At 43.3% G+C, this 15,423-nt stretch overlaps 1 protein-coding gene across 1 annotated transcript in view; it reads left to right on the forward strand.

Moving 5' to 3' along the window:
* LOC138976223 (centromere protein M-like) overlaps nucleotides 1-15,423 on the forward strand; it is a 145,342-nt gene that overhangs the window by 81,119 nt on the left and 48,800 nt on the right. The window lies entirely within an intron of this gene.

Genomic DNA, 15,423 nt, shown 5'->3' on the forward strand with positions numbered 1-15,423 from the left:
TCACACACACACACACACACACACACACACACACACACACACACACACACACACACACACACACACACACACGCACACGCACACACGCGCAGACACAGATAATAAAATAGTGATCTCTTGATTTTGAATCAGGTATGAAATTTTATCACTTCTCTCTAACACACACACACACACGCACACGCACACGCACACGCACACGCACACACGCGCAGACACAGATAATAAACGTCCACCGTGCTGCTGACGTCCACTCAGCTGGCGACGCAAGGTAAGTGACCACTTGTACACGCTTTTGACCTCTCTCTCTTTTATCCCTCTCACTAGCTTTTTTCCTCCCATTCTTTTTCTCTTTTCTTGATCCTTTTTCTCATTCTTTTATTGTTTGTCTTTTTTCTTTCTCTAATAAAAAAATCTCTTATTGTTTGACTAGGTCTGAACCCCAGCGTAACACTGCCAACATCCACCCTGGAAATGCAAACCTCAGTATTGAGGAGTTGGTGACTGATGACAGTGTGGCATTGCTTGACAGACAATATAAGCAAACAAGAAAAATGTTCATTCAAAATGAACAGGCGTCCATGTTATTTTGACAAAATGAATATTTTTGTTAAAGAAGCTGGCAAGCACACCCTTTCGAATATAGCGGAAGTAGTTTCGACCCTAAATGCTTAAGTACTTAGGCCTTAAACTTAACGGGTTGATAGAATATTTTAATGTAAGCAGAGATGTCTCTGATATAAGTGCAGTTTATTTTCAAAGTTTGGAGTCGTAGATCATTCTTTTTGGATGCAATGTGACTAGCATGTATCGGTGAAATTTGTTGTTTAATTCTGCAAGCAAATGTGTGTGCTGTTATTGCATTATTTACAAAAAACGCACAGAAAAAAACACTATTTTCGACTACTCACTGCGGAGCAGAGCGTGCAATATACGCTCTGCTACAGAGTTATCCCACGTGCGGTTAGATAGACGCTCATACATGTAAGTACAGTTTATTTTCTAGGTTTGGTATCGTAGATAATTTTTTTTGAATGCAATGTGAAAAACAGGTATTGATACAGTTTGTTGTATAATTTTGCAAGTGAATATTTGTTTATTGGCTGCATGTTTGACAAAAACGTTGTAAAATAAACACTTTTTCGTTGCTTTTATTGTTTGCTTTGATTGCAGCCAAACGACTTGCTCTACGGGGCTGAAAATAAAGTGGAAGACACTTTGAGATATAAGGAATTGGATAGGCCATCATACGAGAAGGTGTAGAAATCTGCATGCTGGCAGCTTTAAAGTGTTACAGCGACATCAGAAAGCTCTAAAAGCTTTGTTTTTTTTTTAAATGCATGATTTTCATAGTTTGTCACTTTAGACAATTTTTGTAATAATTAATTTGATCGGAAAAAAATAGTGTAATATACAAATAAGAAAATTTTTGAATCACATTTTTGCTATCCTTGATGAGAAGCGAGTTGAAATGTGCCTAAATAAAGTCACACCTTAACATTTTTTAGTTTTTGCCCACTAAGGCATTTGCAACATGAAATTTCAGTATTTTTTAAGTTTTTACCCCCCCCCCCCCCCCCCAAAATGACATGTTTTAACAATTTGAAGTTTTTGTCTAAACATGAAATGACATTCTAAGATCTGAAAGCTTTTTTTTTTTTTTAATACAACGTCATGAATAATATTTTCAATTTTTTGCATTAAAGAAGCTGGCATACATGTAAGTACAGTTTATTTTCTAGGTTTGGTATCGTAGATAATTTTTTTGGAATGCAATGTGACAAACATGTATTGATACAGTTTGTTGTATAATTTTGCAAGTGAATATGTGTTTATTGGCTGCATGTTTCACTAAAACGCAGTAAAATAAAAACTTTTTCGTTGCTTTTGTTGTTTCCTTTGATTGCAGCCAAATGACTGAAAATTAAGTGGAAGACACTTTGAGATATAAGGAATCGGATAGGCCATGACACGAGAAGGTGTAGAAATCTGCTTGCAGACAGCTTTAACATGACATCACATATTGATATATTTTTTAAGTTTTTGCATATTACCCCATTTTTGAGGTCACGTTTTAACTTTGGTTAAGTGTTTTGCCCACAACTGACATTAGATTACATTTAAACATTTTACATTATTTTTCTAGCACATGTTCATGTTAGTCTGCGCCATCCATTGATCACAGAACATCCACATAGGAAGAAAAGGTGTTTGACTACTGAAATAAAAATGTTTAGAGAAATGTAGAAAGAGGTGAACAAAATGCAAGATGATTTGGTATGGAATTTAGTTGTATACGTGAATGAGGTGTGAAACGTATGCAGAAAGGAAGATGTTTATTTGCGATGAAAGAAAATAGATATAATAACTTCATACTGTAGTAAAAAAACCAAAAAAACAAAAAACAACCAGTAATCAGCCAATCAATTTCAAATGTTCATTCAACAGTAACCATATACATTCGACAATGGTCCTCTGTAAATAAAAATTAAAAACAAATCTGCTTGGACAGAATTGTTGTTATTTTTGGGAATAAAAAAATATCAACTATCTTGAGATGCATCCTCTTGCACAAAAATAATGCAAGTTAAGGAGTTACGTCCATATGCGTAAAAAGTTAAGATGAATATATGGATCAACAATTACCTCCCCTACTTGCATTATATTTGGGCAAAGCTATAGGAATAGTGTAATGATATTTTAAAATAATTGTCACATTGCCTTAAACATTTGGATTTTGACATGGAGTATTTTACGTAATGTGTACATTTTAGACATGGCAACTGAAGGAAAAAAAAGTGGAGAAAAAAAACCTAACATTTTGTGGGACAAATTTTGTAAGTTGGGTGACGAAACCATGTAAACTTTTCCTTCACAACAGACAAAATTAAGAGGTTTTTCTTTTAACAAACACAAAGAAATATGTCTTTACCTTCGAACAAGCACAGAAAGTATGTGTTTTTGTTCATAAGACCATACATTTTGTTGTTGTGGAGATATGGATTCAACTGCAGAAAATGTGAAACTTTGCTAACAATTCCCATACCTGACATTTTAAAAGTCTAAAAAGTGCCTCCCACTAGCTTGTCACCAAATAAACAAAGTAGGTTGAAACAAAATTGCAGATTAATAAAAAAAATAGTTCAATCAATAGTATATGTCACACCTGACATTAAACTAGTAATTTCCATCACTATCCTTTTCAGGCATTAAAAATAGTTCAAAGCAGCTATAGCCCCACATGGAAGTAAGAGGCTCATTCACAAGCTAGTTAAAAGCTTTTCATTCTTTTTGTTTTTCTCAAAAGAAAGTTCATAGTATGACAACAGTATTCACAGCAGGCAGTTTTAAATCACGCAAGGGTCATTCTCAAGGTGTGTTCACGAAATACATTGTAATTTTAAACAGAGACAATATCAGTTCACGCTTGAAGATGATTTTACTGACCAAGTTTCTCCCCATATATTTCATAACCCTGCAGGTGAAAATGGGAATACCAGCACAGAATGACTGTCAGTGAACATTTAATACCAACACTTCAAACTACATCACTCATCATAAAACAGAAGCTGTGACTTGGATTTAAATGAAAATCAAAAAGTGGAAAAACTCATACTCTGATAATTGTTGTCCAAGTGTTTCAAACTACATCACTCATCATAAAACAGAAGCTGTGACTTGGATTTAAATAAAAATCAACACGCGGAAAAACTCATACTCTGATAATTGTTGTCTAAGTGTTTGTGTGGTTAAAAAAACAAACGTACCTGATCCTGAATAAAATCAGAGCAACCCATATGATCATTAAAATGTAACCATTCACTGGTCCATAGGTATACTCTTTTCAAAAAGGAGATGGGTATGGAAGAGGCAGTGCTTCTGTTAGTGATTCAAAGTGCCAGACATCCCATCCTAGTGCTGTGAAATGGATATAAATTATATATATATTCAATATTTCATGGAAGCTTACTAATATTTGCATGCAAACATACTGTGACAGTACTAATACAGTAAAAGCATTATTGAGGGTGAACAGCCTGCTTTACTTGGTTTCAGTGAGGAGTAACAATACTAACAATAACAATAACATGCCTAAGTTGTGAAATGTAAGTACTTAACCCCCCCCCCCCCCCCCCCACCGGACACTGGCAAAATTCCAGCAGAATGTCCCCCACCTTCGCTGACGATTATCCACAGTTTATACAGGAAGTGTGCAGGTAGGTTGTCTGCCTCTGTGTCGGTTTTACATCCGCGGTGTAGACGAAAAACTTTTCCACTTCTGCCACAGGGCGAAAAGTCTCGTTTTGGCACTTTAACTTGGCATATAACATCAAACATCACGTTAATCAACTGAATTGTGTGGCATTATACCTATGCGATTCATGTCACATTAGAAAACCTGCCGTAACGCAATAAAATTCCTGAGATGTTAGTATTATGCATAACACGGTAAAACATCGAGTTTTGGTGTCTGCGTTTTGGACGTTTTCGCTGGGGTTACGGAGGGCTATTCACATCGTGTTAAACAAGTTGTCGCAGTGAGCAAAACACCAGATAACGTCTGGAATTATGACAAGTTATTGCAGTGACTTAAACTCGAAGTTAGCTGTTGGTTTTGATGTGTTTCACTGCGTTTTCGTCTTGCTTTTGTTTCATAATGTTGTTGCTGTTGTTGTTACTGTTGGGAGCTATACATCACATTTTTGTTCCCCCAAAAATTTATTCTTGATTAATATCAGGACGCAAACCATCCCCTTTACTTCACACACACACACACACACACACACACACACACAATCTACTCCTCAGTTTGCAGCGTGGCTTCGACAGCGAGTTTGCCCGTACCCAAGGGGAGTAACTCGAAATAACTCAGCGCGCGGTCTGCTTAAAAGGCCCTAATAGAAATCACCCGCTAGGTACACGCGCACTCAAGTTAACCTCTGCTTTGACCTGTGGCTGTGTGCCAAGAGAGAGCAGAACACACACGCCGTAGACCAGATAAATAGGTGCTTGATTTTGGTATTTTGATTTTACATAACATTAAACCTTTCTTGGGGTTCATGGTCATGGCAACAGCCATAATAATATTATATCATGTATAATATTACATTTCAGCATATGTGAATTACATGTCATCATAACAAACTGTCATACATTTTTATTCCTCATCATTCTGATTGATCACAACCAAACCTACTATCAGTGGACACATCCAAATGCAAGCGCCTGTTCTTGACAAATTGCCACAGTGACTGATCTAAAAATATAGGTCCTTTGCCGCCACGGACACTGTTTGGCCTGTAGGTAAAATGTACAATGTATTTTCTGATTTGTGCACAAAACCTTTTTTTCTTTTTTTCTTTTTTTTAACATAACAATGTTTAATGTTACTGTATGTTTGAAAGACCATGGTCACATTTGTAAAACAAATGTTAAATTAAAAAATAAATAACATTTTGGTTCATGATTTTTTCCTACACCTGTGCTAAAACTAAGAAGTAAAAATGTCGGTATATAAGTCACTCAAATACTGCAAAGTATGAATGGTTACAGTTTGTTGCGGATGACCCTGCACAGTTCGACCTACGATGTTTTTGTTGAACAATTTTGTCAAAAAAAAAACCACAAAAAAAAAAGTAAGGGCAGTAACTCAAGACGTAAATGTGGCAGTGTCCCATAGGCAACCGCAGAGTTATCCTGTCCATAGGCAAGCGCTTACTTGATCCCAATTACTAGGCGTCTCCGGACGCCTAGAATCAGTTCAGCACCACAGACAAGCTAGCAGGGTATGTCAGCTCCAGCAAGCAGAAAGAATGGTGAAGCGGAGTCGCTTGGATCTCGGTCATGGACAGAGAGGTGATAACGTTGCTATACCCATTCCACTGGTGGATAGGGGCCGTGGAGACCCGCGGAATATCCTGGGGGTGATTCTTGACAGGAGTGATAATGACAACTACACACTGGTGACCAAGAATGGGATTTTAAGTGTGAGTTTAGATAGAGCGGACAGCGTCAGATAAACTCTATTTAAACGAGACAGATTAGCCGCGGGTGGAGGAGGAGGATGTTAGATACTTGAGGTAGGCCTAAAGGGATCAGTGTTGGCAGGTAGGGAAGAGAGGGTAGTAAAGCAGGATATCAACACTTAGGCCCGTAATTAGAAAGAGAGGGGAGAGGAGGACTTGTGAAAGTCAAGGAGAATAGCCCAGCCGCAATGTCCATGTTGCCGGGGGGCTTGCACGTGTGATGCATCAGCGGGGGTCTATAAGAACGGGAGAGCAACACATTGTGGTCAGAGTCCTTACCAGCGCGGCGCAGCGGGCATATGCCAACTATTTCTTACTGCAAAATGGACTTCGAATTTGGAGCGTGGGCAACAGATCTGCCTTTAACGGTGGTTAAAGTTCTCCAGGATGAGGAGTTGAACACCCTCAATGTGCTGAGAAATGCGACTGCCCAGGATTTGGAGGGCCTGGGTCTCAAGCGTGGCCACTACGTAGCGCTGAGAGTAGCAGTGGCGGCCCTGTGATAAGTGAGTAGTTTAAAAGGAGCCTTCGCCAGAAACGATTTCGAACTGTGTCCACAAAAACTGTTGTATTTGAGTGAAATGAACTGTGTTAAGCACGTAAGTCTTCGCGCGGCCGTCATCCTGGGCTCCCAAAGCGGAGGACAAGGATACGTCAAGTGCAACTGTTCGGGTGCAAAGAAATGCCAGAATAATCGGTGCAAATGCTTCAAAGCAAAACTGAAGTGCAACAGTCGGTGTCACCAATCCTTGACTTGTGGAAACAAATGAACTGTTGACAGAAAGTTCTGTTTTAATGTACATTTTAGTTTTTAGAATTAAACATTAAAATGATAACATCATTATGTTCTTTAATTGAATGCCTTAAAATCAAGAGAGAGAAAGAGATAGGAGAGAGAGAGAGAGAGAGAAAGAGATAGGAGAGAGAGAGAGAGAGAGAGAGAGAGAGAGAGAGAGAGAGAGAGGAGAGAGAGAGAGAGAGAGAGAGAGAGAGAGAGAGAGAGAGAGAGAGAGAGAGAGAGAGAGAGAGAGAGAGAGAGAGAATACAGAATAGATTCCACACTGACAGCATTGGCCCGGCACAGACAGTTGATGGCTGGACAGTAATACCTTCCTGATGGAAAAGAGGCATGAAACCAATTACGACCCCAGCCATTCAAAGTTTTATATACTGTTCAAAAAAAGAAACGCATAGTTGCTACTTGCCAAATTTGTTTTATTTTTCGAAAAAATTAACAGAAAATCCAATATTTAGATTATTTGTTTGAAATTTGGTATGGACACAGTTGAATGCACACACAGTTCATTTGCATCTTCAAATCAATCAGTCAATCAATACGATTGGGTGCCGAGGCTGTCAAGTCAGTAGGGGGTGTGACTGCCTTGAGCAGCAACAACTGCCCGGCACCTTCTGGGCATGGACTGGATCAGATGCCGGATATCTTGCTGTGGGATGGTGTCCCACTCCTCCTGAAGTGCCTGCAATAGATCGCGGTGATTTGCCGGCGCTTCTTCTCGCCTGCGCACACGTCTGTCCAATTCATCCCAGAGGTGTTCTATCGGGTTCATGTCTGGCGACATGGATGGCCAGGGAAGCACCTGGACATGGTGGTCGGTGAGGAACTGGGTGGTGAGTCGTGCTGTGTGCGGGCGAGCGTTGTCCTGCTGGAATATGGCATCCTGGTCAGCCAGAAGAGGAAGGGCGTGTGGGCGCAGAATTTCCTCCACGTATCGCTGGGCAGTTATGCGCCCTAGGACGTGCACCAGGGTGCTCCTTCCAGCGGTATTGATCGCCCCCTACACCATGACGCCTCCACCACCATGAACGGGTGCCTCATCCACACAGTTGGGCGCGTAACGTTCGTTTACTCTCCGGTAGACCCTCCTCCGACCATCATGTCGCTGGAGCAGGAAGTAGGACTCGTCGCTGAACCACACGTGTCTCCAGTGATTCCGGACGGTCCAGCGAAGGTGCTGGTTGCCCCACTGCACTCGGTTCTGGCGATGGCGGCGGGTGAGGACAGCTCCTCTGTGAGGTCTGCGAGCTCTCAAACCAGCTTCATGCAGGCGGTTCCGCACGGTCTGGTCCGATAATCGGTGTGGCCCGGGGAGAGCCTGGACAGAAGATGAGGCCGACAGGAAACGATTCCGGAGGTGGCGGAGCCGTATGAAGCGGTCGTGAGCAGCAGTTGTCGCCCTTGGTCTTCCCGCTCGTGGCAAGTCAGCAACGGAGCCAGTGGCTTGAAACCTGACCCACAGTCACCTGATGGTGCTCTGGGACACGTGGAAGTGCCTGGCGATTGCACTTTGACTTTGGCCTGCTTGTAAACGACCCAATGCAATTTGGCGGTCTTCTCTGCTCAATCGGGCCATCTTTCGTCGCTGAATTGTCGTCTGATTTCTTTGTGGCGAACAATCCGCTTTTATGGGTTTTGGAAGACATGGTGAGAGCTCAATATTCCCCGAGTTTCACGAGATTACACTGAAGCATGACGAGTGGTCATGCCAAATGAGCAATTTTGACATTGTAGCCACTGATAACGCATGCGTCACGTGCAGAGCTCACTTGTGGCAATGGACGAAAGGTCGACGACCAGATAAACATTTTCTGCAGTTTGGTGGATATCCTTGTAGCCATATAACTAAATTAACCAAATATTACAAGCTATGCGTTTCTTTTTTTGAACAGTATAGTAGGCTTCTGTGCTGAAATGCTTTCTGACTCTCACCAGAAACACAGATTGTGAGCGGTAGGCATTCTCCGATAATGCCTGGCAGCCTATTTCAGTCAATCACCGATAGTGCCTAATCAATTTCAGTCATTTCCGGATTTGCCTGATCAAACCAGGTATTTACCGTGAATGCCTAAACTTTCAGGCATTCTCGTGAAATACCTGATTTCCCGATTTGACTAACATATACACGTACATACATGTATACATGTGTTACCAGTAACCAATATTTTGTGTTATCACTGTTCGTCTTATCAGAATTCCACTGTATTTTCTATGATTCCGCCTCACTTTCAACAAGCAATTAACAAAACATATTCCAATTAAGTAGATGTGCAACGCCAAGGCACTGCATACCCCAGCGAAAGACAAACCTCTCTCTCTCACTCTCTCTCTCCCTCTCTCTCTCTCTCTCTCTCTCTCTCTCTCTCTCTCTCTCAAACACACACACACACACACACACACCCAAGTTACACACGTACACACGTACACACATACACACTCACTCACACGCACTCACTCACTCTCTCACACACACTTCACTGTACACACAAAACACACCCCCATACGCACATATAGACAGACGGACATACACACATTTACAAACAAACACACATACACACACACATACACTTACGCACACGCACAAACCAACCCACCCACTCTCTCTCGCTCTCTCTCTTTCTCTCTCTCTTTATCTCTTATACAAACAGACACACACCCACACAAACACACACACACACACACACACACACACATGTACATACGCACGCACACACCCACAGACACACACACACACACACACACACACACAGTGACTCACACAAATCTCATACACACAATAGACACACTCATACGCACATACACGGTTGGCCTAGTGGTAAGGCGTCCGCCCCGTGATCGGGAGGTCGTGGGTTAGAACCCAGGCCGGGTCATACCTAAGACTTTAAAATTGGCAATCTAGTGGGTGCTCCGCCTGGCGGCTGGCATTATGGGGTTAGTGCTAGGACTGGTTGGTCCGGTGTCAGAATAATGTGACTGGGTGAGACATGAAGCCTGTGCTGCGACTTCTGCCTTTTGTGTGGCGCACGTTATATCTCAAAGCAGCACCGCCCTGATAATTATGGAAACAAACAAACAAATACGCACATAGACAGACGGACACACACACCTTTACAAACAAACACATATACACACTCATACACACACAAACATACACACAAACTCATGCACACACACATTCACACACACACACACACACACACACTCCGGTTGGTCCGGTGTCAGAATAATGTGACTGGGTGAGACATGAAGCCTGTGCAGCGACTTCTGTCTTGTGTGTGGCGCACGTTATATGTCAAAGCAGCACCGCCCTGATATGGCCCTTCGTGGTCGGCTGGGCGTTAAGCAAACAAACAAACAAACACCCACACACACACACACACTGTACATACGCACGCACACACACACACACACACACACACACACACACACACACACACACACACATTGACTGACACAAATCTCATACACACATAACACACACTTATACGCACATAGACCGGCACGGTTGGCCTAGTGGTAAGGCGTCCGCCCCGTGATTGGGAGGTCGTGGGTTCGAACCCCGGCCGGGTCATACCTAAGACTTTAAAATTGGCAATCTAGTGGCTGCTCCGCCTGGCGTCTGGCATTATGGGGTTAGTGCTAGGACTGGTTTGTCCGGTGTCAGAATAATGTGACTGGGTGAGACAAGAAGCCTGTGCTGCGACTTCTGTCTTGTGTGTGGCGCACGTTATATGTCAAAGCAGCACCGCCCTGATATGGCCCTTCGTGGTCGGCTGGGCGTTGAGCAAACAAACAAACAAATACGCACAAAGACAGTCGGACACACACACCTTTACAAACAAACACATATACACATACACACACAAACATACACACAAACTCATGCACACACACATTCACACATACACACCCACACACACACTCTCTCTCTCTCTCAAACACACACACACACACACACACACACACACACACACACACACACACCAAGTCACACACACACACACACTCACTCACACGCACTCACTCACTCTCTAACAAAAAACTTCATACACACAAAACACACACCCATACGCACATATGGACAGACGGACATGCACACCTTTACAAACAAACACACATACACGCACACACATACACTTATGCCCACACACACACTTACACACACACGAGTACAGACTCGTGCACGCGTGCGCACGCACACACACACACACTCAAATACACACACACCACACACATACGAGTACAGACTCATGCACGCGTGCGCGCACACACACACACACACACTGTACATATACGCACGCACACACACACACACTCACTCACACGCACTCACTCACTCTCTAACAAAAAACTTCATACACACAAAACACACACCCATACGCACATATGGACAGACGGACATGCACACCTTTACAAACAAACACACATACACGCACACACATACACTTATGCCCACACACACACTTACACACACACGAGTACAGACTCGTGCACGCGTGCGCACGCACACACACACACACACAAATACACACACACCACACACATACGAGTACAGACTCATGCACGCGTGCGCGCACACACACACACACACACACAAATACACACACACACACACACACACAGTAACACTAACACATGTGCACAAAATGAACACAAACACACACACACTGCGCGAGAGAGAAAGACAACAGGGAGGCATGACGTCATGATGCATTAATTGACGTCAAAGACTTTCGACCGTGACGTATTCTTCTTACGCGAGCTTTATCCATAGACTTGGAAACTACGGAATTTCTACCCGTCCAAAGCGGCCTGGGGTGGCGTTTGCTGAAAAAAATGGGGGCGCCTATTTTACCCACCGTATTTTTGTTAGTATGGTCCCCATTTTTGGTGAACTTCCATCTCCAACTGTAGCACGTAGCCGGGCACAACGAATCCTTCTTTATCATGTATTATTCGGTGTGCACATTTCTCAAATCGATTACAGTATAGCGTTCACGGGATACCTCCAGCTTCGCTGGGACAAGTAAAGACGACACACATACCGGCAAGTAGTTCTGCAAATTTCGGATGGTCAATTTCCTGGCAGCACCGTGATTCCTTGATTGTGCCCATAGGTACACAGTGGTCACACTTGCACCTATCAAAGAGATAATAATAAAAACATAACATTATAATTAAGTAGATGTGCAACGCCAAGGCACTGCATACCCCAGCGAAAGACAAACCTCTCTCTCTCTCTCTCTCTCTCTCTCTCTCTCTCTCTCTCTCTCAAACACACACACACACGAACACACACACCCACGTTACACACGTACACACATACACACTCACTCACACGCACTCACTCACTCTCTCACACACACTTCACTGTACACACAAAACACACCCATACGCACATATAGACAGACGGACATACACACCTTTACAAACAAACACACATACATACACTTACGCACACGCACAAACACAAACCAACCCACCCACCCACTCTCTCTCTCTCTCTCTCTCTCTCTCTCTCTCTCTCTTTATCTCTTATACAAACAGACACACACCCACACAAACACACACACACACAACACACATGTACATACGCACGCATGTACGCACGCACACACCCACAGACACAGACACACACATTGACTCACACAAATCTCATACACACAATCATACGCACATACACGGTTGGCCTAGTGGTAAGGCGTCCGCCCCGTGATCGGGAGGTCGTGGGTTAGAACCCAGGCCGGGTCATACATAAGACTTTAAAATTGGCAATCTAGTGGGTGCTCCGCCTGGCGGCTGGCATTATGGGGTTAGTGCATGCTAGGACTGGTTGGTCCGGTGTCAGAATAATGTGACTGGGTGAGACATGAAGCCTGTGCTGCGACTTCTGCCTTTTGTGTGGCGCATGTTATATCTCAAAGCAGCACCGCCCTGATAATTATGGAAACAAACAAACAAATACGCACATAGACAGACGGACACACACACCTTTACAAACAAACACATATACACACTCATACACACACAAACATACACACAAACTCATGCACACACACATTCACACACACACACACTCCGGTTGGTCCGGTGTCAGAATAATGTGACTGGGTGAGACATGAAGCCTGTGCTGCGACTTCTGTCTTGTGTGTGGCGCACGTTAAATGTCAAAGCAGCACCGCCCTGATATGGCCCTTCGTGGTCGGCTGGGCGTTAAGCAAACAAACAAACAAACACCCACACTCACACACACACACACTGTACATACGCCCGCACACACACCCACACACCCACACACACACATATTGACTGACACAAATCTCATACACACATAACACACACTTATACGCACATAGACCGGCACGGTTGGCCTTGTGGTAAGGCGTCCGCCCCGTGATCGGGAGGTCGTGGGTTCGAACCCCGGCCGGGTCATACCTAAGACTTTAAAATTGGCAATCTAGTGGCTGCTCCGCCTGGCGTCTGGCATTATGGGGTTAGTGCTAGGACTGGTTTTTCGGGTGTCAGAATAATGTGACTGGGTGAGATATGAAGCCTGTGCTGCGACTTCTGTCTTGTGTGTGGCGCACGTTATATGTCAAAGCAGCACCGCCCTGATATGGCCCTTCGTGGTCGGCTGGGCGTTGAGCAAACAAACAAATACGCACATAGACAGTCGGACACACACACCTTTACAAACAAACACATATACACACTCATACACACACAAACATACACACAAACTCATGCACACACACATTCACACATACACACTCTCTCTCTCTCTCAAACAGTGACACACACACACACATACACACCAAGTCACACACACACACATTCACACACACACACACTCACTCTCTAACAAAAAAACTTCATACACACAAAACACACACCCATACGCACATATGGACAGACGGACATGCACACCTTTACAAACAAACACACATACACGCACACACATACACTTATTCCCACACACACACTTACACACACACGAGTACAGACTCATGCACGCGTGCGCACGCACACACACACACACCCACACACACACAAATACACACACACCACACACATACGAGTACAGACTCATGCACGCGTGCGCACACACACACACACACACACACACACAAATACACACACACACACACACACACACACACACACACACACACACAGACAGTAACACTAACACATGTGCACAAAATGAACACAAACACACACACTGCGCGAGAGAGAAAGACTACAGGGAGGCATGACGTCATGATGCATTAATTGACGTCAAAGACTTTCGACCGTGACGTATTCTTCTTACGCGAGCTTTATCCATAGACTTGGAAACTACGGAATTTCTACCCGTCCAAAGCGGCCTGGGGTGGCGTTTGCTGAAAAAATGGGGGCGCCTATTTTACCCACCGTATTTTTGTTAGTATGGTCCCCATTTTTGGTGAACTTCCATCTCCAACTGTAGCACGTAGCCGGGCACAACGAATCCTTCTTTATCATGTATTATTCGGTGTGCACATTTCTCAAATCGATTACAGTATAGCGTTCACGGGATACCTCCAGCTTCGCTGGGATAAGTATTTCCAATCGCAAAAGTTAGGCTACATCACATGTATTCCTTTCATTCAACTCTTTGTGAAAACTTCACGCAAGACAGCTATTTTCATGAATATTTTGTTATTTTCATGAATATTTTGCTACGATTGTTTTTGTGTTGCTCATAAAGTGATAAACGTGGTCTGATAGATAGAGCTTCTTCTGCTTCAGTAGCCATGATCAAGGACAAGATGTCACTTGTTCTCAATCTGCAACTTTTACACAACCAGGTTTACACACAGGTTTCAATGGGGGCGTCTACAGAATGACTGATTACACTACAACGCCCAGTTATAAACGGAAAGTTAATGAACACAATTAGGTAGTATATATTGATGCTAAAAACTTATCATTAATCACTCGATCACTCAATCAGTCAATGCTTACCAATCTGTGGAAAGCAGCCGACGAATGTCTTGTGTCGGGTCTTCCTCGTCACTTTCCTCGTCGGTGGAAGGCTCAAAGTTAAACCCAATCACTTCACATGATTCTTCTGCCGGTGAACATTCGTCCCCGTCCTCGAAACTCGATGTGGAACTAAAACTAGACCCACTATCATTCTCTTCAAACTCATCTTCACAGTCTAAAATCACGTTGGTCGCCATTTTAACTCATATCTCATACGTCACAAGAAAAGGGACGTAAGTCATGCTGTAAAACGTTCATTATCTTTCCTTGGAATTGATTACAGGTAAATTTGTCCAACTTTCAATGCCGATAACGGGTGATCCGTGGCGAATATTAATTTTGTTTCTTGAAATTAGTATTGTATTCGTGTTTAGTGACTGATTCCATGCATAATTGTCCACTGCCCCAGTAAGTCTTTAACCGCACGGCAGTTCTATCCCACCGCGAATTGCGCCCACCGCCAAGAGTCGTTTCTGTGGATTATTTCGCATTTAGGTCCCAGGTAACATTATGAAGGTTTAATACGATCAATCGGACCTATTATCAAGTTAGTGAATCAACTTTTGAACGAACTGCGCCCAGTAGTTTCCCAGCAAT

Source organism: Littorina saxatilis, linkage group LG9 (assembly GCF_037325665.1).
Source record: "Littorina saxatilis isolate snail1 linkage group LG9, US_GU_Lsax_2.0, whole genome shotgun sequence".
Lineage (NCBI taxonomy): Eukaryota > Metazoa > Mollusca > Gastropoda > Littorinimorpha > Littorinidae > Littorina > Littorina saxatilis.